Source organism: Oncorhynchus kisutch, linkage group LG8 (assembly GCF_002021735.2).
Source record: "Oncorhynchus kisutch isolate 150728-3 linkage group LG8, Okis_V2, whole genome shotgun sequence".
Taxonomy (NCBI): Eukaryota; Metazoa; Chordata; class Actinopteri; order Salmoniformes; family Salmonidae; genus Oncorhynchus; species Oncorhynchus kisutch.
The window spans coordinates 22,920,829-22,945,870 of NC_034181.2; the positions used below are offsets into that span (position 1 = coordinate 22,920,829).

At 41.9% G+C, this 25,042-nt stretch overlaps 1 protein-coding gene across 6 annotated transcripts in view; it reads right to left on the bottom strand.

Moving 5' to 3' along the window:
- Nucleotides 1-25,042, bottom strand: part of fbrsl1 (fibrosin-like 1) — a 149,135-nt gene that overhangs the window by 92,852 nt on the left and 31,241 nt on the right. The window contains exon 1 of one of the 6 annotated variants that reach the window (XM_031829868.1): nucleotides 3,904-4,702. The exons of 1 other annotated variant lie outside the window; for it this stretch is intronic. The gene's annotated coding sequence lies outside the window, so the exon portion shown is untranslated. Of the gene's footprint in view, nucleotides 1-3,903; nucleotides 4,703-25,042 lie in introns of those variants that run through there. 4 more of the 6 variants (XM_020488582.2, XM_031829870.1, XM_031829869.1 and 1 more) reach the window with 4 other exon arrangements.

A 25,042-nucleotide genomic window follows, 5' to 3' on the forward strand; every position in this document is an offset into this window, starting at 1 on the left:
TGATGGTGTTGGGAGACTGTTTGATGTGAAGTGGGGGTCCTTTATTCCATGGCTCAAGAGAGAACAACAACATCACCATCATGGGAGATCAGTGCTGGGGGGACTAGAACTCTGACCCACCCCATCTCTCTACCCTCCCTCCGTCTCCCTCCTTTCCTCCCTTGGCCTCTCCAGCATTGGGTGGGGGTGTTGTGTAGCGACCCATGGTGAGTGGCCCTCGTACGTCCACTGTGAGCTGTGAGCATGAAGCACACATTACCCGCTGAGTGACTGGCTGACCTATGACTGCAGCAATACCTGGAGGTATTGTAAAGGCCTCGGATGGCCCTGCGCACAGTTGACATTTAGAACTTAGGGTAGAGGGGGGGGAAAGAGGACGTGAGCGGCCCTCGGGACTCAGCGCAGCGCGAGCAGATGCCCCAACATTTAGGAAATAACATCTGATAGGAGGAGATGACGGAGAAGAAGCTGTGCCGTTGACACATTAGCTGAGTCTCAAATGGCACCTTTTTCCCTATATAGTGCATTACGTTTGACCAGGGTCCATAGGGCTCTGGTCAAAAGCCGTGCACTATATAGGGAATAGGGTGCCATTTGAGATGCAGCAATTGTGGAGGCAGCAGTCCATTGTGTGACAGTGTCAGAGCTGGCCAACGCCACGGGAAAGGTCACTGGTCACTTCCATTTGGGCAGAGGCATAAATCCCCCCTGTACAGAGCAGTTAACAACACACAGGCTCTGCAGGGACCCGCTGTCCACAGACTGCAGAAATAAAAAAACTGAGAAAAATGCATTTTGTTTTGCCAACACCCTGTCCCTTTATAGCCAGTGGCCTTGTGCGACCCATTCATGTTATTTATAACATTTATGTTAAAAACAGAGACATCTCTGCAGTGCACATTAAAGTGCTGCTTGCCAACCCCATCTCTCTCTCTCTCTCTCTGCTGCTGGTTTCCTCTGTTCCTCTTCCGCAGGTCTCCCACTGCTTTTGGTGCAGAGAGCTTTATGGTCATTCTCTTGCCAGGATTAAGATGCTCTAAGTACCATGGGGACGCCTGTAAATTCTCCATCTCTCTCACACAGAGGACCTACATATAAGTAGTGCACAGAGGAGGGAGTGTTCTCCTCTCTAAGTATGAATACGATCACATGCTACAAGTAATTTGTTATAGAGTAATGACGTGTTCTGAGAATAATCCTCTAGAAAAAATAAATCTAAGAATAATAATATGCAGTCACAGTCTGAATACGAGGGGAATTCATATACTATATAATGTGAAGGGAGCCTCCCTCTACCCAGCGAATTGGACAAAGGTGAGGTATTTAACAACCAATAAAATCCACCCAACTTAATAGGCTTAAAACAAGTGCCCAGCCAACAAATTGGTACAATAGATATAATGTGATTTATGGACGCTGGTGAAGTGTCAGAGGATATGCAGGAAAGAAAGCACACATTCAGCACTGGAAGGGAATGTAAATCCATCCTTCACTGCAGTGAATAGACTGCTGCTATTCTGCCATTCTAAAGAGTAAAAGAAGAGATCACACGCTCTCTCACTGTACTAAAAAAAAATACAAGAAAAACATAATGGAGAGCTGGATGGAGATGAGATGAGAAAGACTCCCTCTACAGTACTGCCTGAGGGCTGGCCTTGAATGAGCCATGCCATGGCTAGGCTGCAGAATGAATGTGAAGTGAAAGTGTTGTGTTTTTCACTCTTTCCACTCTACTATGTAACCCACCTACCCTAGTGCCATATTTCACAACCCCGTTCTCACAGTGGGCATGCAGGCATGTCAGGCATCAGAATAAGCCAATTTGGATAAGATCAACATTCCAGACAGGTTCCAGTTGGGGATTTAGTGCAGTTTATTACCCCTTCAAACCAAAGCACTTTTCACAGATTTAACCTGAAATGCGTCAACAAATGTTTCACTGACATGTTTAAAAATATATATATATATTTGTACATTTCAGAGACCATTGCAATGTACTGTAGCAGGCCAGGCAGGCGATTCCATTTCAAACAGCTTAACTGCTCAATCACCTCTTTTATGAAAGTTAATAGCATTACAACATTACAGGCCCTATTGTCAGGACGAAGATTTGAATAAGGTTATTTCCTTAACGTTTCCCCGATGTTTCATGTTTCACTATTGCTTTTAAATCCTTGCATTAAATCCAACATAAATCTCCATTTAATGTTTCTCCCTCCTCTACTCCCCTTGTTTGAGGAGGCATGAGGCATTAGTCTCATAATGCAAGGTATGTCATGTCTTCCCGAGCTAGCTGTGATCAGCCTGAACTCAGAACATCACAAATAGCTGGAGGATTTTTCACCCTCTTATCAGGCTTGCCAAGCAGGCCTCTTTCTTATCAGCTTTCCGCTGGAGATAAATGGGCTTTTGAAGATATGAATAAGGAGAGCATATTGCAAGCTAATTCCAGAGCTTCATCTGCAGTAGATTAAAGATTTGGTTGAAGGAAATGGAGAAAGATAGACATAAGGGAGGTGGTAGAGGAGGTGGTAGAGGCGGTGGGTACTGTGCAGCAGTAGAGGAGGAGTTTTTAGTAGAGTCATATTTTCTGTATTCACTAGCTTGGATACACATTCACTACAACGTAAAATGGAAACACTATAACCACACTGTGAACAGGCACTAAAATGAGACTCGAGGCTGTGATATTGTTGTTGCAAAGTGTGAGGTTATCTATCCACTTCTCATAGAAACCACCACACAAAGACCTTTACACCTAGCCAAGAATAGGTGACCAAATCGCCCACTCAATGTGTAGACCAGTGACCCTGTTGAACTCTTGAGACGCACTATTTTCATACTTATTTTCCAATTAGGCTATAGCAGCAGTATTATCTCTGATGTTCAGAATATGGCCAATTTTCAAAGTTTGCCAGGACATCAGTATATAGAAATAACATTGTTACAACCTACAGGTTTGTATATTATGACTGTAAAAAAAAAAGTCCAGTATCAAATAAATGTAGGCCTATGCACATAGAGGGTCAATCTAGATGTAGGCTATCTGAAATTATTTTTCCAAGAGCTCCGTCATTAGATTGTTATTAGTATAATAATGCTTTGCACACAATAGCCAATAGTATATCCATAAGACATGAAGCTATAGCTATCCTACACAACATTTTTGCAGGTACACTTTTAAACCTGAAATAGGATGACAGAGATTCCAAGAGAACATAAAGTACAGGTGTGTGTTGTCCCAAACATGTACTTAGACAGACAAAACAACAGTGTAGCTTGTACACCTTAATTACATATTTGAAATACATGAACACGGAAATAATCCTAACAAACAAGCCAAAAGTCCGCCCTAGAATAGAGGACCGGTAAACGCGCATAACAGCCTCTTTGCGTCTTTGGGTCATATCGAAAGACGTTTTGATATAACCTTGAACGTCCAGATTGCTTTGGGAACAAAAACTAATTAAACAGCTCCTCCTGTGGTACTTGGTGTCAGACATAGGGCAATCTTAAAATTGTGTCAAATGACGTGCGTTGAATTTATTATAGACTACGCTACTGGCTGTAACGTGGAGGCTTAGAAATAGACAAAAAATATATTACATAAATAAAGTTGACATAAATGCTAGCCTATTTCAGTCTAAATGTGCAAGTAATTACATATGAATTCACAATAGAACAGAATAGAACACATTGTGCACCGCCGATATTCAGAGAATAATACGCGAAAAATATACATAATTAAAAACGGACAAATAGCCAATTCGTAATTCGAATGAATATAACCGCCTGTCATAATGTAAATATTAATATTTTATTTTAGTTACAAAGGGAAAACATTGAAATGAGACGAACGAAAAGGATTGTCAAAAAGGCAATGATCAAATTTCATAACCTTACCGAAACAAATGAGTTGCGATTTCCTCCGTGAAATTCAATATCGGTTCACAAAACCCTTCAATCGAGCCTTATTCAAATAAATCCAGCAAAATAAGCAAAATAAATTCGTCCGAGAGCAGACTGCCGTGAAGAATACAGCGGGGCAGACAAGACAGAAGAAACAACCTGCTCAAACAATAAATATTTAGGCTACTGAGCGTTTTTTCCGTCTGCAGCGGCGAAAGCTGTCAACCCATAAGTAATATTTTCATTATTCAGTTATTTCTCCCTTTCTTCGAAGTTCAATCACACGCAGAAACTATTCGTGCTCCAAGAATAGTCCTAAAAACAGGTTCCTTGTTCCCAAAAAAGGAAAAACAGTGGATCTTTGTGTCAAACCAGAATACCGTTTTTTGAATCCAAGTCATATGGAAGCTCCGATGACAGATCCTTAACAATAGATTCCACGAATAAGACGGTTTCACGCTGGAAATAACATCAATTGCATATCCCAGGTTGTGAAAAAGCTTTCAAGTGAGTTAGGCTTTTCAATAGAATGTATCCACAATTTATTGAGGCTTTTAGAATTAGCCGAGAAGTCCCGAAAACGCAGCGCGCTCTGCGCCTCGGACACGACGCTCTCCAGGCACATACGAGAGAGACTGGGCTTCGTAATGTGTAACGTTGGCAGGCTGTGCTTCAAGCTGCTCTCGCTCCGCTGGGTGTGTTAAAAAAAATAGGACAGGACGAGACCAAAGCAATCAATGCACGAGGGCTAGATCTTTAATTTGATTCACTGCGGCGTCGTTCTCAATTGAACATGTCGACAGTCCCGTCTTCTTGTCACTTGAAAACGAATTGCCAAGTCGGGCTTTGCCAATAGCACAGGGTCTATGCGTAGGCCTATTATCATGCTCAATGTTTTACATCGAATTTTAATACAACCTCCCCCCTTTCAAGGACATTCCAAGTCAAAAGCACAATGCGTGATCACAGAAAAAACAAAATAGCCCTGCCAATGACCAATTCTGATATGTGGATATATCCAACAATTATGTAACATAAATACCCATCAATGTAACCAAATAATACTGTCTAATACTGTATATTTCAGTGAAAGACAGTATAATAACACTTAACACCACAATTATGGTGTTGTAATGGGCTGTTATTTTGTTACACAAAAAAAAATATCTACATTCTGTTCCAGCACAGTGGGGAGAGCATTCTGGCCTCCTTTCTTGGGTTTTAGAAATACAGTATTTCTCCAACCCATCAACAAAAATCTGGGAGTTCATCCATTTTGACCTCCCGGGTCTGCAATGATTTTCTCCAGATCCCACTTTAACAGTGGTCTGGGGAATACAGATTGGCATTCTGACAAAGAGCAGAGCTGTCCATCTGCCTCCTTTTTAAAGCTGAAGATGCTGTTCAAATGTTTTTCTTTTGGGGGGAGAATAAAACCTTTGAGGCTAAAGAGGAGGACATTTCCTATATTTTCTGTAGAAGCCCTCTTGTTCACCGTTATGACCTGTTTAACTCACATGATTGAAGTCGGATCAAAAAAGCTTATGTTAACAAAGCACCAAGAAAAATAATCTGACAACCCCACTCAGTCTCAGTGAATCTGGCTAAAGACAAATTTAACATTAGTGTTTACTCTTTGCCATGTCATGTTATACCCCACAAATACCCCAGAAAGAATAAGGGCTGATGGGCTAAAATAATACACTATTATGCTTCCCCCAAACTGGCATGTAGTTTGTGTATATTCGATGCAACATTGCATGCAATGTCAATAAGAGTGCTCAGTGGGTTTGTGTCTGGAATGTAAGTCTTCTAAATATTTCCCAGCTGACTGTAATTACAGGTCGTCCCCAACCCAACAGACATTTGAACACACATACACACACACACACAATTTATGGCTGCTGGTCTCTGAGGATGTAATAATGGCAGAGGGACGGATTGAGTGCCATTATGGAAGTAGAGCATAGTGAGAAAGGGAAAACATTTTCATCACTTGATGGACTTTTGGTAACTTGGTCAATTCCTATTATTTTTATTTTGGGATGTATTGGGGCACTTTGAAAGAGTTTAAAAGCTAAATGGAAACATGCATATGCCACTAGACTTGGGGAACTATCCTGGAGAAGTATATGTAACACAAAAGGAAGTATTATGATGAAACAAGCCACCACAATCATTATAATGAAACAAGCCACCACAAGCATTATAATGAAACAAGCCACCACAAGCATTATAATGAAACAAGCCACCACAAGCATTATAATAAAACAAGACACCACAATCATTATAATGAAACAAGCCACCACAATCATTATGATGAAACAAGACACCACAAGCATTATAATGAATCAAGCCACCACAAGCATTATGATGAAACAAGACACCACAAGCATTGTTTTAAAACAAGCCACCACAATCATTATAATGAAACAAGCCACCACAATCATTATAATGAAACAAGCCACCACAAGCATTATGATGAAACAAGACACCACAAGCATTGTTTTAAAACAAGCCACCACAATCATTATAGTGAAACAAGCCACCACAATCATTATAATGAAACAAGCCACCACAATCATTATAATGAAACAAGCCACCACAAGCATTATGATGAAACAAGCCACCACAATCATTATAATGAAACAAGACACCACAAGCATTATGATGAAACAAGACACCACAATCATTATAATGAAACAAGACACCACAAGCATTATAATGAAACAAGCCACCACAAGCATTATGACGAAACAAGCCACCACAAGCATTATAATGAAACAAGACACCACAAACATTATGATGAAACAAGACACCACAAGCATTATGATGAAACAAGCCACCACAATCATTATGATGAAACAAGCCACCACAAGCATTATAATGAAACAAGCCACCACAAGCATTATAATGAAACAAGACACCACAAACATTATGATGAAACAAGACACCACAAGCATTATGATGAAACAAGCCACCACAATCATTATGATGAAACAAGCCACCACAAGCATTATAATGAAACAAGCCACCACAAGCATTATGATGAAACAAGCCACCACAAGCATTATGATGAAACAAGGCACCACAAGCATTATGATGAAACAAGGCACCACAAGCATTATGATGAAACAAGACACCACAAGCATTATAATGAAACAAGCCACCACAAGTATTATTTTAAAACAAGACACCACAATCCTTATAATGAAATAAGCCACCACAAGTATTATTTTAAAACAAGCCACCACAAGCATTACAATGTATCATTAGATCCAGTAGCTATGCAACCCTGCGTTCTGATAAAAACAAAACAGAAACACCACCTTCTACATTGTAATAACACTGTAATAAGCCATTCAGAAATAATGATTCACCAGTTGTAAATGTTTACAAACAAATGCAATATGATTGTCTGCGGGTAGCTACAGGCCTAACATATGACAACATTGGGCATATGAGGACAGGTTGAGTACTACAAGGCTGAGGGCCAGTGTACTGTAGGCCTATTTTCTGTCATTCAGCAGTAACCTGCCAGCTTTAGGCCGGAGGTCCACTGAGTTGTGGCCTGCTAATGCCACCAGACTTGAACAGAAGAACAGTTCATCTCAGGTAAGCCAGCAATGACTGAATGGATATGGAGCCCCATCCACATATCTAACCCTGTGGAAATAAGTATACCATCTGGCATATCAAACTCCACATGCTGGCCTTCATGTCATGGTCTCTCTGGCTCCCTCATGTCCCAAAATAGGTGTGTATTTTGAAGCCAGTGGCATTGCAACCTGTTATGTAAAAGAGAACCCAAGACAGAGACAGGTTGATTCCAGAACCCTGACAGCAAACATTGTGGTCAATGATGTATTCCAGCTAATTACATTCTAGATGGTGCCATTGGTGTCATGTTCCACATGTACACTACTTCCTGTTATTAACAGCTTGCACCACTCATAGCTTATCGGACATGTTACTAGTATTATGTTTCAGAAATTATTATGTGAGCAAAATAATGTCATTTTTTGAAAATTAATGCATTTTGTGTACCCAATTTTCAAGTATTGGCAACAGAAAAACAATTAGGCTAGTGCAATGTGTTTCTACAACAAAGTGCACAAGCAGAATATTCTGAGCACTATTTTCACTACGAACAACGAACAACATCAATATTTATCCGCATCTAAACATGGCACAGAATCCGTGCCATCACTGATGATGGTGGAGAGGTACAACTTAAGCGGTCCAAAGCAAAACGGAATGGAATGGCAGCCGATGTTAATGTTTTATGCCCTTTTTTATTTCTGTGTGCGTGAACATCCTGAAACACTGTAATTTCTACTCGCAAGTGCCTTCGGAAATCCGTGATTTATTCATGACTGCGCATGAGTAGCTTAGACCTCCAATGTGGGAACGAGCACCTTATTCAATGGGCCTCAATCTTTCAATAGAGGCAACGTTTTTTTAGGTCATCCATTTAGAGCACCTGCATACTTCAAAATACAAGTACTGCTATCGTGAATGGAGGCCCGTGGATGTCAGACAATCTGAATGACTTTGTGGAGACTACACTTACTGTCAAGGCTATTATAGTAGCTGACAGAGGAAGCTCCAGAAATGAGATGTGCCCGCCGCCGCTGACCAAGATATCAAGTTCTTTGTATAATAGTATGCAGAAATGAAGTCAGTAGACAGACATTAATGGATTTTTCATTTATCATGAAAATGGCTAGAAGGCAGTTGTTGAGTCTATTGCATCTATCAATCGGTCTTGTCAGGCTAAACTCATAAGGCTTTTTAACTTTCCCTATAGATCTCCTCATCACAGGCCTCATGTTAAAATATTTCTGGAGGGTCCTATTCAACATGAAAAGCCATCCTGATTCCTGATTGATGGAGCTGTTGTAGAACACAAAGCAGCCCTCCATCAGACACATTAAAAATTAATTATTTCTGAGGGGATTCTTTCAGGCTGCAGCGCTGATGATAGACCAGGGCAGGGGGAGATGAGATGAGAGCTGGTAACTGCACTAGTTTGCCTCAGGAACCCCTCTAGCAACCAGTCCCAGTAGATCTATTCATCCATCAGGCTTCAATCCCAGAGGTGACTGTTTGAAGGCTTTGCTAGGCACCTTATCCCCAGGCTTAACAATCCAATATTGGTTGTTGCCGAAGATAATGACTCTCCATTGATGATAGAATACCCTGGGCTAGCCACTGCAATTTGCATTGCCCAACACTGCCGATCGATAGGGGTGGAAAATCAGTCGGTACCTGATAAGCATGCACGTTGGACTCACGTTGGTTTATAGGAGGAATGTCAACCTCTCATTTGCTCTCCTTCCCCTATCTACCTCCCTTCTCTCCTTCCCACCCCCACTCTCTTTCCTGCCTGCCTTTGCGCAAGGTAAAGATTGGCTGCTCCTGATAGAATCAGCAAGGACATTGCCGTCTCTATTCTCCCTCAAACACCATGCGCACGTCACCTTGACATTCTTTATCATCTACACGGCAGCAGCCTGAGAAAATGTACAGATCCTCTATCCGATACACATTGTCTATGGAGCCTGTGCTTTATGGAGCCTGTGCTTTTCTGCTATAAGAGCTGTTTGGAAAATGGACACAAAGAAAAATACACTTTAAAGGCCTACATCTGTTCCTGTTCCTGTTCCTGCCTACATCTGTTCCTGTTCCTGTTCCTGCCTACATCTGTTCCTGTGGTCTTATCACCAATTTGTCTCCTCTGAAATAAAAACAAAGAAATTAAAATGTATGGGATGGGACATTAGCTGCTAATCCTGCAACTCTTTGCAGGGGACCCTGATAAGCTACAACACTGCTTGGCATTATGGGAAGAGGACAGCAATGCCTGAGAGTTGGACCAAATATCCCCATATTCACCAAAATATGGGGAATAATATTGATAACGACAAAAATGTTGTAAAAGATATTTCCGGCTAAGCCACTGACTGCTTGGGATCTGAAAAATACACAGTACCAGTCAAAAGTTTAGACACCTACTCATTCAAGGGGTTTTTATTTTTTATATTTTCTACATTGTAGAATAACAGTGAAGACATCAAAACTATGAAATAACACAAATGAAATCATGTAGGTACCACAAAAGTGGTAAACAAATTTTAGGTTCTTCAAAGTAGCCACCCTTTGCCTTGATGACAGCATTGCACACTCTTGGCATTCTCGCAACCAGCTTCATGAGCAATGCTTTTCCAACAGTCTTGAAGGAGTTTTGGCTGCTTTTCCTTCACTCTGCTGTCCAACTCATCCCAAACCATCTCAATTGGGTTGAGGTCAGGTGATTGTGGAGGCCAGGTCATCTGATGCAGCACTCCATCACTCTCCTTGGTCAAATAGCCCTTGTTTTGGGTCATTGTCCTGTTGAAAAACAAATGATAGTCCCACTAAGCACAAATGAGATGGGATGGCGTATCGCTGCAGAATGCTGTGGTAGCCATGCTGGTTGAGTGTGCCTTGAATTCTAAATCAATCACAGACAGTATCACTAGCAAAGCACCATCACACCATCACACCTCCTCCATGCTTCACGGTGGGAACAACACATGCAGAGATCATCCATTCACCTACTCTGCGTCTCACAAAGACACGGCGGTTGGAACCAAAAATCTCAAATTTGGACTCATCAGACCAAAGGACAGATTTCCACCGGTCTAATGTCCATTGCTTGTGTTTCTTGGCCTAAGCAAGTCTCTTCTTCATATTTGTGTCTTTTAGTAGTGGTTTCTTTGCAGCAATTCGATCATGAAGGCCTGATTCACACACTCTTCAAAACAGTTGATGTTGAAATGAGTCGGCAACTCTGTGAAGCATTTATTTGGGCTGCAATCTGAGGTGGAGTTAACTATAATGAACTTATCCTCTGCAGCAAAGGTACCTTTGGCTCTTCCTGTCCTGTGGCGGTCCTCATGAGAGCCAGTTTCATCATAGCGCTAGATGGTTTTTGAGATGGCACTTGAAGAAACTTTCAGAGTTCTTGTAATTTTCCAGATTGACTGACCTTCATGTCTTAAAGTAATGATGATCTGTCATTTCTCTTTGCTTATTTGAGCTGTTCTTGCCATAATATGGAACTTTTATGGTCTTAATAATAATATGGTATTTTATCAAACAGGGCATTATTTTACAATGTAGAAAATAGTACAAATAAAGAAAAGCCCTTGAATGAGTAGGTGTGTCCAAACTTTGACTGGTATTGTATATTCCACAAATGAAAGTTTAACAAGACACACCTGTTAATTGAAATGCATTCCAGGTGACTACCACATGAAGCTGGTTGAGAGAATGCCAAGAGTGCGCAAAGCTGTTATCAAGGCAAAGGGTGGATACTTTGAAGAATCTCAAATATTTGTTTAACACTTTTTTTGGTTACTACATGATTCCATATGTGTTATTTGATAGCTTTGATGTCTTCACTATTATTCTATAATGTAGAAAATAGTAAAATAAAGAAAAACCCTTGAATGAGTAGGTGTGTCCAAACTTCTGACTGGTACTGTATATTTTTAACAAGTCGTCTTATTGTCTCCCTTGTAATAAAAATGTCATTTCCTTTAATTAACAAGATACAAGTGAATTGTGCACTGGCTCGTAAAGTGTGAAAGAAGTTTTGAAATGAATTTTTCATTCATCTTGATAATTTAATACAGAGTGGCGCCAGTTTATTAACATTCTATGACCTTTTTTTCTCTCAGAAAATAATAAGCATATAATCTTTGGCACTGGGGAGGAACAGGCATTACCGCCTCAACAGACACTGAAAGGTTGTCACTATTTTAAAAAACTCTGTACTATGTACGCCTAAAGTAAACTCTGGGGAGCGATCCTTTAAATCTTTACTCTCATCCACAAATGAGTTGTATTTGCATAAAATGTTAATAATGAAGAAAAAATACCTTGGCTCTTCTGTGGCTTCACACTAAAGACACTGGGCACTTAGCACATGGCAGACAGACAGACAGACAGCAATGGAAAGACAGTTGGAGGAAGCTGTTGCATAGATAGAGGAGGTCTATCTGAAACACAGGGGAAATGAAAGGGTTGAGAATGTGACAGAATAGTGGGAGGTGAGGGATGGATGTCTTCCAGGTGCTGGGAACTATGTCAATTTATGCAGCGGCCAGACAGCCGTCTAAATGGAAGTCTAAAAACTAACAGCCAAGTCTGATAGATACAGTAGATAACACTCTTTCAAGGATAAGTATGTTACTCTTCAAATCAAATTGTCTTACTGTATATTCGAGGACAACAGATGTCCACAGACATCTGCAACAAAGACATAAGGAGCAATAGAAAGAACATTACTACTGTGCAGGAATCTCAACAGTTAAAGGCCTGGGAGAGAAAAATGACAGCGTATTTGTTACGGTGAGCAACACAGAGTAGCTGGGTGGTAGAGGCTGGAGTGAGATTAAATATAAAGGATAGGCCTAATCCATTCAGAGACAAATGCAGGGTCCCAGACGCACATTTGTTTTGCGGCCGGAGGTTTAACAACTGGCATTATAACTCCATTTCTCATCATTACCGGCAAGTATCAGTGGCCCTAGGATAGGGTCAGCCTGGGAATAGAGGCTGGGGTAGAGGGCAGGAGAAAAGGAGAAGGCCACTGATAGAGACAGAGGGAGATAATGGAAACAGGGTGTGTGTGTGTGTACACAAGCACAAGTGTGCGTGTGTGTCTGTGCATTGATATTTCTTCCCTGCACATTTGCACACATTTGAGTTCAATCTCAGTTTCAATTTGGATTTGAATGTCTGTGTTAGTGTGAATGTCATGCAAATGTTGGATTCGGTGTGTGTGGAGTGGGGAGAGGAAGAAAGGGACAGACTGTAGATGGAAGAGAATGCTGTGTGCGCAGCGCACGTGTCACCTCGGTCGCCATATGTTACAGCACTTCACGGTGGAGGGCTGAATATGGACACAAGTACTCCCAGCAGCTTCCAGTAGTAAGCCAGGCAGGCAGCAGCCCGGTGTCAGATATGGAAATCCACCAGCACTCATGAATGATACAAGGCCGCTCTTTAGCCCCACACGTCAAAGGATTTACCAGGGTGGATGCAGCAGATGCCTTGACAGATTTAAAGGAGCCAAGAGGAGGGGTTCTTGGCTCCCCACTGCAGAGCACACTGTCTTCTCTAGTGTTACAGAAGTGTATAATAAGACCCCTTGAGAGAAAAGTGTGGAGAAAAAAAACAAGCACCCTGGCTTAAAAAAAGACCAAAACAACAATGTGATTGCATTGAAGGCCCTTATTAACATAGTCTTCCACTCAGCGAGGATGCCACTGGTTTTAATTCAGAGAGACGCAGCTGCCAGGGCCCTGCAATTTATATTATGACTAGGATTCAATCAATTACAGCTCAAAAACTATGGCTTAATTAACTCCATACTCAGACACCAGGTTTCCCTCAGAGCCAGTCTAAAAACAGACAAACAAAATGTCTGTCTGTCTCTCTGTCTGTCTGCCTCCTTCCCTCCCTCTGACCCTCTGAGGAAAAGATGGTATTGTTATTAGTGTTTGAAAGCATACTGTGTCCCCCAAATGGAACCTTATGGGACAGCGCTGTGTATGGCCCCAGCCTCAACCTCCTATACTCACTATGAGAACTAGTGGCCTGTGGATGGCTTGACCTTGGCCCCTTTCAGACAGTCTGCAATAGAGTGTCTTCATAACAACCCTCCATGTCAGTTGATCTGATGGATAAAAGCTTTAGGATTAAAGTGCTCACAATTGTTTATGTCAGATGGTATATACTGTAGTTGTTATGGTGTTTTTATATGGGTGCTATATAGGCCTACCGCATAAATAATCTGTTGGCACACCGTGATAAACAATGGCAAGTAATACAGTATACGTACAGTGCATTCAGAAAGTATGCAGAACCCTTGACTTTTTCCAACATTTTGTTACGTTACAGCCTTATTCTGAAATTGATTTAATTGTTTTTTCCCTCATCAATCTACACACAATACCCTATAAAGACAAAGCAAAAACAGGTTAAGACATTTTTACAAATGTATTAAAAAATAAATAATTCTAACGAGTGCACTGAAAGTCAGGAAGCAAGTTCAGGGAGTGAGTGTTTTAATAAATAAAAGAAACAATGAACACAAACCACAAACAACGCACCGACATGAAAACAGAGTCAATAACACCTGAGGAAAGAACCAATGGAAGTGACAGATATAGGGAAGATAATCAAGGAGGTGATGGAGTCCAGATGAGTGTCATGAGGCGCAGGTGCGCAAGACGATGGTGACAGGTGTGCAGGATAATCAGCAGCCTGATGACCTAGAGGCTGGAGAGGGAGTATACGTGACAATAATAATAATAATAATAATAAATAATAACCACATAAATATTCAGCCTGGAGTCTTATTGACTATGATGCTACAAGCTTGGAAACACCTGTATTTGGGGAGTTTCTCCCATTCTTCTCTGTAGATCCTCTCAAGCTCTGTCAGGTTGGATGGGGAGCGTCGCTGCACAGCTATTTTCAGGTCCTTTAGGTGCCTTTTGGCAAAGTGGGCTGTTATGTGCCTTTTTACTGAGGTGTATCTCCATCTGGCCACTCTACCATAAAGGCCTGATTGGTGGAGTGCTGCAGAGATGGGAGAACCTTCCAAAAGGACAACCATCACCACAGAGAAACTTTAGAGCTCTGTCAGAGTGACCATCGGGTTCTTAGTCACCTCCCTGACCAAGGCCCTTCTCCCCCCCAGCTCTAGGAAGAATCTTAGTGGATCCAAACTTCTTCCATTTAAGAATGATTAAGGCCACTGTGTTCTTGGGGACCTTCAATGCTGCAGACATTTTTTGGTACCCTACCACAGATCTGTGCTTCGACACAATCCTGTCTCAGAGCATTTGGTTTTAGCTCTGACATGCACGGTCAACTATGGGACCTTATATAGGCAGGTGTGTGCCTTTCCAAATCATGTCTAATCAATTAAATGTACCACAGCTGGACGACACTCAAGTTGTAGAAACATCTAAAAAATGATCAATAGAAACAAGATACAGTTGAGCTCAATTTCGAGTCTCATAGCAAAGGGTCTGAATACTAATGTAAATAAGGTATTTAAAAAAAAAAGTATATATATTTGCAAAGAATTCTAAAAACCTGTTTTTGTTTTGTCATTATGGGGTATTGTGTGTAGATTGATGAGGAAAACATTTAATTGAATACATTTTCAAAATAAGGCTGTTATGAAACAAGATGTGGAAAAAGGGAAAGGGTCTTAATACTTTCTGAACGCACTGTATTAGTCCCTATTATCACGTCATATTGCTCTGTCTGAACATCACATCGTTTCAGTAACAGTCTTCCTGATCCAGCCCACAGAAAACACTAGAAGGCGTTCAATTATTCAATTTCAACAACATGTTACGACAGGAAACCAGGCTCCAAGAAAAAATAGAAAAGCAAACAGGCACAGAAAGAACCCCCCCCGTGAAAAACAAATCAACAGCAAGTAAATGAGATGAATTGAGTTAGGAATATCACATTACAATCATTAAATAAAATTCAATTCAAATCAAATTAAGGAAAAAAGGCCAGGCAGATGTTTACACTACTCTCCTCTGTGATCCGCCGAGGACCTTGGAGTTGACTCGGAACTCCAATCTAACTGAGCAAACCCAAGGTAAACAAACCCTAGGTAAACAAACAACAGGGGATCCTAATTAGATTCAGGTGACCCGTGGATACTTCCATCCGATTAGAGGAAAAACACCTGAGGAAAAATGAAACTAATCTACAAAACTTCACACGGCCCGAGGTTGAGACCTGCGGTCTGTCTCACAAGCGTTGAGTGTCTTGGAGATCATGCACATTAACTTGACCAGATTCAATCAGTCAAGACAGATGGCCATGCCAGCCATGTGAAGCACTCTATTTATCCACTCTGCTCAACTCCTCATAGAAACCACGGGTTTGACGTCTTTTGGTTGAATAATTATCCCCTTTATCCCATCACATTATGTGGCTGCAGCAGTAAAATCAGTGAATGACATAAAAAGTGGTGAAGAAAACCAGTACCGTGACATCTGAGTCACTTAAAAACAGCACATTTTTTATACTGAACATTATCAGATCTTCAACAAAAACCTAATATTACATACAGTGAGGGAAAAAGGTATTTGATCCCCTGCTGATTTTGTACGTGTCACGTTCTGACCTTTATTTCCTTTGTTTTGTCTTTATTTAGTATGGTCAGGGCGTGAGTTGGGGTGGGCAGTCTATGTGTGTTTTTCTATGTTGGGGTTTTGAATTCAGCCTAGTATGGTTCTCAATCAGAGGCAGGTGTCATTAGTTGTCTCTGATTGAGAATCATACTTAGGTAGCCTGGGTTTCACTTTTGAGTTGTGGGTGTTTGTTTCCGTGTGAGTATTTGTTGCCACACGGTACTGTTTCGGTTTTCGTTAATGTTCACATTTATTGTTTTGTATTTCATAGTGTTCAGTTTATGTCTTTTAATAAACGTTATGGACACTTACCACGCTGAGCATTGGTCCTCCGATCCTTCTCGATTTTCCTCCTCAGAAGAGGGGGAGGAATGCCGTTACAGTATGTTTGCCCACCGACAAAGAAATGATCAGTCTATAATTTTAATGGTAGGTTTATTTTAACAGTGAGAGACAGAATAACAAAAACAAAAAATCCTGAAAAACGCGTGTCAAAAATGTATATTTTTTGCATTTTAATGAGGGAAATAAGTATTTGACCCCTCTGCAAAAGACGACTTAGTACTTGGTGGAAAAACCCTTGTTGGCAATCACAGAGGTCAGATGCTTTTTGTAGTTGGCCACCAGGTTTGCACACATCTCAGGAGGGATTTTGTCCCACTCCTCTTTGCAGATCTTCTCCAAGTCATTAAGGTTTCGAGGCTGACGTATGGCAACTCGAACCTTCAGCTCCCTCCACAGATTTTCTATGGGATTAAGGTCTGGAGACTGGCTAGGCCACTCCAGAACCTTAATGTGCTTCTTCTTGAGCCACTCCTTTGTTGCCTTGGCCGTGTGTTTTGGCCCCGTCCATCGTCCCTTTGATGTGGTGAAGTTAAAAGCATAAGGTTTCCACCTCCATGTTTGACTGTGGGGATGGCGTTCTTGGGGTCATACGCAGCATTCTTTCTCCTCTAAACATGGCGAATTGAGTTGATGCCAAATAGCTCCATTTTGGTCTCATCTGACCACAACACTTTCACCCAGTTGTCCTCTGAATCATTCAGATGTTCATTGGCAAATTTCAGACGTGTATATGTGCTCTCTTGAGCAGGGAGACCTTGTGGGTGCTGCAGGATTTCAGTCCTTCACGGCGTAGTGTGTTACCAATTGTTTGTTACCAATGTTTTCTTGGTGACTATGTTCCCAGCTGCCTTGAGATCATTGACAAGATCCTCCCGTGTAGTTCTGGGCTGATTCCTCACCGTTCTCATGATCATTGCAACTCCACAAGGTGAGATCTTGCATGGAGCCCCAGGCCAAGGGAGATTGACAGTTCTTTTGTGTTTCTTCCATTTGCGAATAATCGCACCAACTGTTGTCACCTTCTCACCAAGCTGCTTGGCGAGGGTCTAGTTGCCCATTCCAGCCTTGTGTAGGTCTACAACCTTGTCCCTGACATCCTTGGAGAGCTCTTTGGTCTTGGCCATGGTGGAGAGTTTGGAATCTGATTGATTGATTGCTTCTGTGGACAGGTGTCTTTTATACAGGTAACAAACTGAGATTAGGAGCACTCCTTTTAAGAGGGTGTTCCTAATCTCAGCTCGTTATCTGTATAAAAGACACCTGGGAGCCAGAAATCTTTCTGATTGAGAGGGGGTCAAATACTTATTTCCCTCATTAAAATGCAAATCAATGTATAACATTTTTGACATGTGTTTTTCATGCGTTGTTATTCTGTCTCTCACTGTTCAAATAAACCTACCATTAAAATTATAGACTGATCTTTGTCAGTGGGCAAACGTACAAAACCAGCAGGGGATCAAATACTTTTTCCCCTCACTGTAAAGGGAACCTGAGTGAACAAATAACACAACAATGACTTATGATTTGGTGTTCGCCCGCCAGGTATAATGGGACCCATGTCGTCCAAAAAGCTATACTTTTGACATAGAATATTCTTCAAAGAGTCTTGATGATCATCCAGGTGCTTCCAGGTGCTTTTTGGCAAACTTGAGTAAATTCCATTCCATTCCACTGTAAGAACCTCATACCAATGAACAAGCATGGTGGTGGTAGTGTGATGGTTTGGTGATGCTTTGCCGTCTCAGGACCTGGACGACTTGCCTTAATAGAAGGCACCATGAATTCTGTTCTGTGTCAGAGACTTCTACAGGAGAATGTCAGGCCATCCGTCTGTGAGCTGAAGCTGAAGTGTAGCTGGGTCATGCAGCAAGACAATGATCCAAAACACACAATCTAGTCTACATGAAAACAGTTAACAAATTTGAAGTTTTGTTATGTCCTAGTCAAAGTCCAGACCTAATACCAATTGAGATGTTGTGGCAGGACTTGAAACAAGCAGTTCATGCTTGAAAACCCACAAATGTCGCTGAGTTAAAGCAGTTCTGCATGTAATAGTGGGCCAAAATTCCTCCACAGCGATGTTAGAGATTGATCAACAACAACAGGAAGCATTTGGTTGCAGTCACTGCAGCTAAAGGTGGCACAACCAGTTTACATTTACATTTGAGTTATTTAGCAGACACTCTTATCCAGAGCGACTTACAGTAGTGAGTGCATACATTTTCATACTTTTTTTCTTGAGTGTAAGGGGGTAATTACTTTTACACACAGGGAGATTGGGTGTTGCATAACTTTGTTAATTAAATAAGTAAAATAAGTATACATTGTTGTTGTTATTTATAAACTCAGGTTCCCTTTATCTAATATTAGGTTTTGGTTGAAGCTCTGATAACTTTCAGAATCAAAAATATGCAAAAATTGAGAAAATCAGAAAGGGGGAAAACAGTTTTTCACAGCACTGTATATGGGAGATTGGAAATGATGCAGACAATTACATTGACAGAACCCACAATCTATCTGCAAGATTACAGCTGTGAACCCCCCTAAAAAAACATAAACAGCAAAGTGACTGATTTAATCACTGGCCACCATGATGATATACAGTCCAACTGAGGTCATGCCAAAATAGGTGAGGCACTCCACATTAGTACACCTATAGGCAGCTCTAGCATGTCTACATAGTCCTGTGAAATAGTCAGACTACCACAGTGAAACATAGCCTACGTAGCTACATCAACTCTAGTAAACCTTAAACAGAATGGAGAGTAATGGAGAAGTGAAGGAGTTAAGATGTTAATACCAGTGAGATGCATCATTGTGTGCGTCAGTAGCAGGAAATCCCATATTTTCAGCAATAAGACCCCTGACTTCCACAATAATGGCTTCCACAGTCTAAGGGGTTAAGGTTTTCACCCTGAATATCATAACCTCAGGACCACATTAGAGTCTGGCAATCTTTCTGTCTCACACACATACCTCTCCTCGTCTCCTCCACAGTTCTGTTTTTTTCTTTTCTGTCTGGTCTATTTTAGCCAAAAGTTGAGTTTTAAATCAGTTTGATGAAGACGTCTGCTAATCTGTGGGGCCTTTGTGCAGCTAATATGGATTAGGCACTTTAGTTGGGGAGCTCAGCCATGATGCCAGCAAAGCCTCTTTTCATCACAGCTCCCTGCTTCATCTGGCCACAAGCCTGTAGGGACTTCTAACCCCGTTCTCTCCAGGGACGTCCACTATGGGACCAGTCCCCCACCCCCCCTCTCCAGTGGGCTGCTCTGGCCCTCCCCACGCCAGGCCCCAACGGGGGTTGATGGAAGAGTGGCGAGAAGGCAAGGGGGCTTTTTCACTAATCACAAGGACAGAGCCCAGGAGACCAGGGCTGGGGGCCTGCGCTCTGATATCAACTTAATATTGGAAGCTTTTGTTTCTTTGTTCCCATTGTGGGTTAGGTTATATCCCTCCAGAGGTATCCAATCAAGACTTCTCCTTTAGCTTGTTTTTCATTTAAACATCAGACCAAAGAGTATTTGGAACAAGGACGCACATAACAAGCAACTTTTTTTCTTATTCAAATATCAAAGTAGTGTGTTCTGTTAAGTTTTCCCATTTAGAACTGGAGCTGAATGTCATTTCTTTAAGCTTGTCTTTTCTCTGAGCAGCGCGGAATGGGAAGTCTACACATTAATGCAGCGCGCGCTGTCTATCCCGCAAAACACTATACAGGTTATTTTAATTCAATAACACAGAGAAATGCTCCAACTAAGTGCATGCATGCTGTGATACATTAGAGATGAATGATATACGCTGAAAGGGAAAAACAACAGCGGGCGTACATCTGACCATGAGGGGAAGACAAAATGGCTCCAGTCATATGTGAAAGAACAAGACTAAAGAAGTCTAACTGCTGTGACTACACTTACAGGGACAAACGATTCAGACAAACTCTATGCTTTCTATTCATTTTGGGAAGCTTGGTACTGAGTCGAACGATTGCTACAGACTGCAGGGGATAAGCTTTGAGTCAGATTGAAAACACTTCTTATACTATTCATTCACTGTATCAAAGCCTGTTGTCTACACCTCCACGCCTTAAACCAGAAGGGCTTTTGGAGATTCCTGGGATTGCTGAGAAGGCTAAGTTCATTAAACATAACCTTCAGAATGTCATGGGACATCTATCAGGGCGGTGCTTTGGTTGGCAAACATATTCTGATACATCTAAATCACTTTAACCATACGCTACAGAGTGTACTTAATTGTAGCCTAGGTAAATTGTGAAAAAAGACAATATGCCTTTTCCTTATATGGAGTGACTAAGTACCTGGTTCCTTATACGTAGCAGTGTAGCGAGTGGAACAGGAAAGCATGTACTGTATGTTAATGAAGGACAAATGTTTGCCATATAGACATTAAGATATTTACCACCTGATCAAGAAGTCTACTAAACCCAAGCTTCCTCTCCTCCAGCTGACTGCATTTCAGCAATAATCAGGCCCTGAGTGAGAGAGAAGGGAAAATAAAGTGGCAGAACAAAAAGAAAACCTCAACATGAAGCCACCCAATCCTGCTCGCTAATAGAAAGCAGAAAAAGGGTAGCTCCGAGTCGCTCATCTCACTGCTTCTCTGTGGCTATCATGAAGACACACAAGCATTAGGCTGGAATGTTTTAAAAAGCAACAACAGAGGGGTTTTATTTAATGTCTCTCCCTGGCTTCACCCGGCCCCTCTCAGCAGCTCCAATATCTGGGATTTTTTACCGGTTGAGCTCAAGAGGCTACGGTCCCTGGCCCGACAGCGCTGGCCCCTTAAATTGGGCTAGGAGTCTAATCTGCCTGGAAGGGCCCTGTCAACCCTTGGGGCCCCCGGGTCACATATGGAAGTGACTAGGGCTATTTTTAAGTCACCTGGGGATATTCATAAATCTCAGCCCTGTTTCCTTAAGCTAATAAATTGGAGACACCTCTCTGTGGCTACAAGTTGTGTCTGGCAATATTATGGTACCAATTTGGCCCATACCTCGGGACTCAACGGCACGGCGGACTCCCTGCCGCACAGGAAGTGGAAATCTCTAGTAACAAACAGATGTCCCCAAATGGCTCTCCAAACAGTCCCAGGGCCAGGCCCCCTGGAGGTTTTCATATGGAACTCCTGGAGGTTCTGTTTAAGTACATTAATAAGATGACCTATTGAGTTACAGACAACACAAGGACACCACTGCTGTCTGTGTGAAGGAAGGAGCACTAGTAGGTAGTCCATAGTCCAGTCGCAACAGGAACACAATTTCACCCACCCGGGCCTCCTTAAAGGAAAAGTTCACCCATTTTCAATGTTATGTTGTTTTTGTGCATCTCTGACTGATGATCTATCTATGAACTTGATCTATGATCTATCGATTTCCTTTTTCTATCGAGTTATTGGCGTTCAAGCAGACATAAATCCAGCTCGGTATGACGTAGCACGGTGATAAAGTCTCACTACACTGGAAGTTAATAGGAATACAACTTTTACATCTTGAAAACATATATCATACATGTCAGATTTCAATACTGACCTAGGTCATAACTCAGGAGTATGTCTTCTCGCGAATGAGCCATCGGTCATATTTTTGCAATATTCTTACCTCAAGAAATGTGCAATTAAATGGAGAGTCTAGCACATTTTTCCTATTTGTCTGCCTCTTTAGTCCAGGGTGCATTGCATGGTGCCGTTGCCAGAGATATTATAGAAAGGTAGGAATCCAATGTCCTTGTCCCAGAATGCACCACGCGGCCCAATGCCGTAGCATGGGCAACGTTTCCCCTCTCCTCAAAAGAATATCTGTTGAGCAAGACAAAGGAGCTGATAGTGGATTACAGGAAAAGGAGGGCCGAACAGACAACCCCATTAACATCGACGGGGCTGAAGCGGGTCAAGAGTTCCTTATAGTCCACATCACCAACAAACTATTATGGTCCAAACACACCAGGACAGTTGTAAAGAGGGCACGACAACACATTTTCCACCTTAGGAGACTGAAAAGATTTGGCATGGGTCCCCAAATACTCAAAAAGTTCTACAGCTGCACCATCAAGAGCAACCTGACCGGTTGCATCACCGCCTGGTATGGCAACTGCTCGGCATCTGACCGTAAGGCCCTACAGAGGGTAGTGCGTACGGCCCAGTACATCACTGGGACCAAGCTTCCAGACATATCCAGGACCTACAGTTGAAGTCGGAAGTTTACATACACTTAAGTTAAAACTTGTTTTTCAACCACTCCACAGATTTCTTGTCAACAAACTATAGTTTTGGCAAGTTGGTTAGGACATCTACTTTGTGAATGACACAAGTCATTTTTACAACAATTGTTTACAGACAGATTATTTCACTTATAATTCACTGTATCACAATTCAAGAGGGTCAGCTTCAACAGCTTGGAAAATTCCAGAAAATGATGTCATGGCTTTAGAAGCTTCTGATAGGCTAACTGATGTCATTTGAGTCAATTGGAGGTATACCTGTGCTCCCAAGTCTGGTTCATCCTTCGGAGCAATTTCTAAACGCCTGATGGTACCACGTTCATCTGTACAAATGATAGTATGCATGGGACCACACAGCCGTCATACCGCTCATAAAGGAGATGCGTTTTGTCTCCTAGAGATTAACGTACTTTGAGATTAACGCAAATCAATCCCAGAACCGCAAAGGACCTTGTGAAGATGCTGGAGGAAACAGGTACAAAAGTATCTATATCCACTGTAAAACGAGTGCTATATCGACATAACCTGAAAGGCCACTCAGCAAGGAAGAAGCCACTGCTCCAAAACCACCATAAAAAAGCCAGACTACGGTTTGCAACTGCACATGGCGACAAAGATCATACTTTTTGGAGAAATGTCCAACCCTCTGATGAAACAGAAATAGAACTGTTTGGCCATAATTACAATCGTTATGTTTGGAGGAAAAAGGGGGATGCTTGCAAGCCGAAGAACACCATCCCAACCGTGAAGCACGGGGGTGGCAGCATCATGTTGTGGGGGTGCTTTGCTGCAGGAGGGACTGGTGCACTTCACAAAATAGATGGCATTATGAGGCAGGAAAATGATGTGGATATATATTGAAGCAACATCTCAGGACATCAGTCAGGAAGTTAAAGCTTGGTCGCAAATGGGTCTTCCAAATGGACAATGACCCCAAGCAGACTTCCAAAGTTGTGGCAAAATGGCTTAAGGACAACAAAGTCAAGGTATTGGAGTGGCCATCACAAGGCCCTGACCTCATCCTATAGAACATTTGTAGACTCCACTCTGTGAGGCTTATCGATTTTCAGGTTGAACATGGTGAGATTGTAGACTTCTAAATTGATAGTGCAAGTTGTTTAGGTGATTTTACAGCTAACTAGCAATCTAGATATTGTCTTTGGCCTTATTGTGTGTAGCTACGTTTGCTACCTAGAGACCATTGCATTGTGGATTTTGGTGTCAACCTGAGCTGCAACAGATTTCCACAACAATTTTCCATGTTGCTACCAACCTTATTATAATGCCAAAATGCAATATTTGTTCACAAAAAAATACTGGTCTCACATATTAGTGTTAGTTATCACTGTAAATTAAAGGAATGATTTTGGGTGGATTTTTCCTGTAAGTAATGAGACCAGCTAGTCTTAAAATCACAGTCTCTCTCTTCCTCTTTCTCTAGCCTTCTCTCGTTCTCCCACGTCAAGCTTGTGTTAGCCTGCTGAGCTGAGGTAGGTGAGGTGGATCCAACAGACAGTCAGACATGTTGCCTGTAAATCTCCTCCTCTCCTCGCTGTGTGGAGAACAACCAGACCATTATCTGAACAGTTTACGGCTCCATATGTATTTTCACTTTAGATTTATTTAGTGTATGAAGAGTCCAGTGGGATCTATAAGCCTCTGAGCTCAATCTCCACCTCTCTCGTTAGATTTACGTCTTTCATGAACACAAACAAAACTCAGTTTCTCCCTCAGGAGCCCAACTGGAAATCAGGCCCCTCTCCTCTCCACCAGAGCTGAAAAAGAGGAAGAGGAAGCAAGGGAGAGAGAGAGTTAGTGATAAGAGAGAGAGTGAAATAGAGAGCAAGAGAGAGAAAGAGAGAGAAAGTGTGTTCAAGTTCAAAGTACACTCACAGGGCTAAACCACAGAGACAGTCCAGGGAGAAGACAAGCCTGGCTAGTACTACCTAAGACCATCAGGACGTAGACAGCTTCATGGTGACACATGCAAGCCATTCCATAATTATTTGGAGGAGAAAACTGAGGAGGGTCTGACAAGGGGGGCTAAGGGGGATTGATGGAGGTCAGGTAGTTGTCCAAGCGAAATAACCATAGGGGTCGGGCCCATGGTGAATACATCAGCCAGGACTGAGACAACATGATCTGGGCTTACACTGTGAAACTCTCCATCTTCTCACTGCATTGTCTTGTCTGATATGTTGAGGGATGGCTGGGACCTAAGCACAGACAAAGCCCTCTCCCGGTCGGCCCATTAGCTGGAGAAAGTGATGTCCAGAGCGCTGGAGCATGTCTGGGGTCGGGTGCAGGCTGTTTTATTAATGAGCCAAT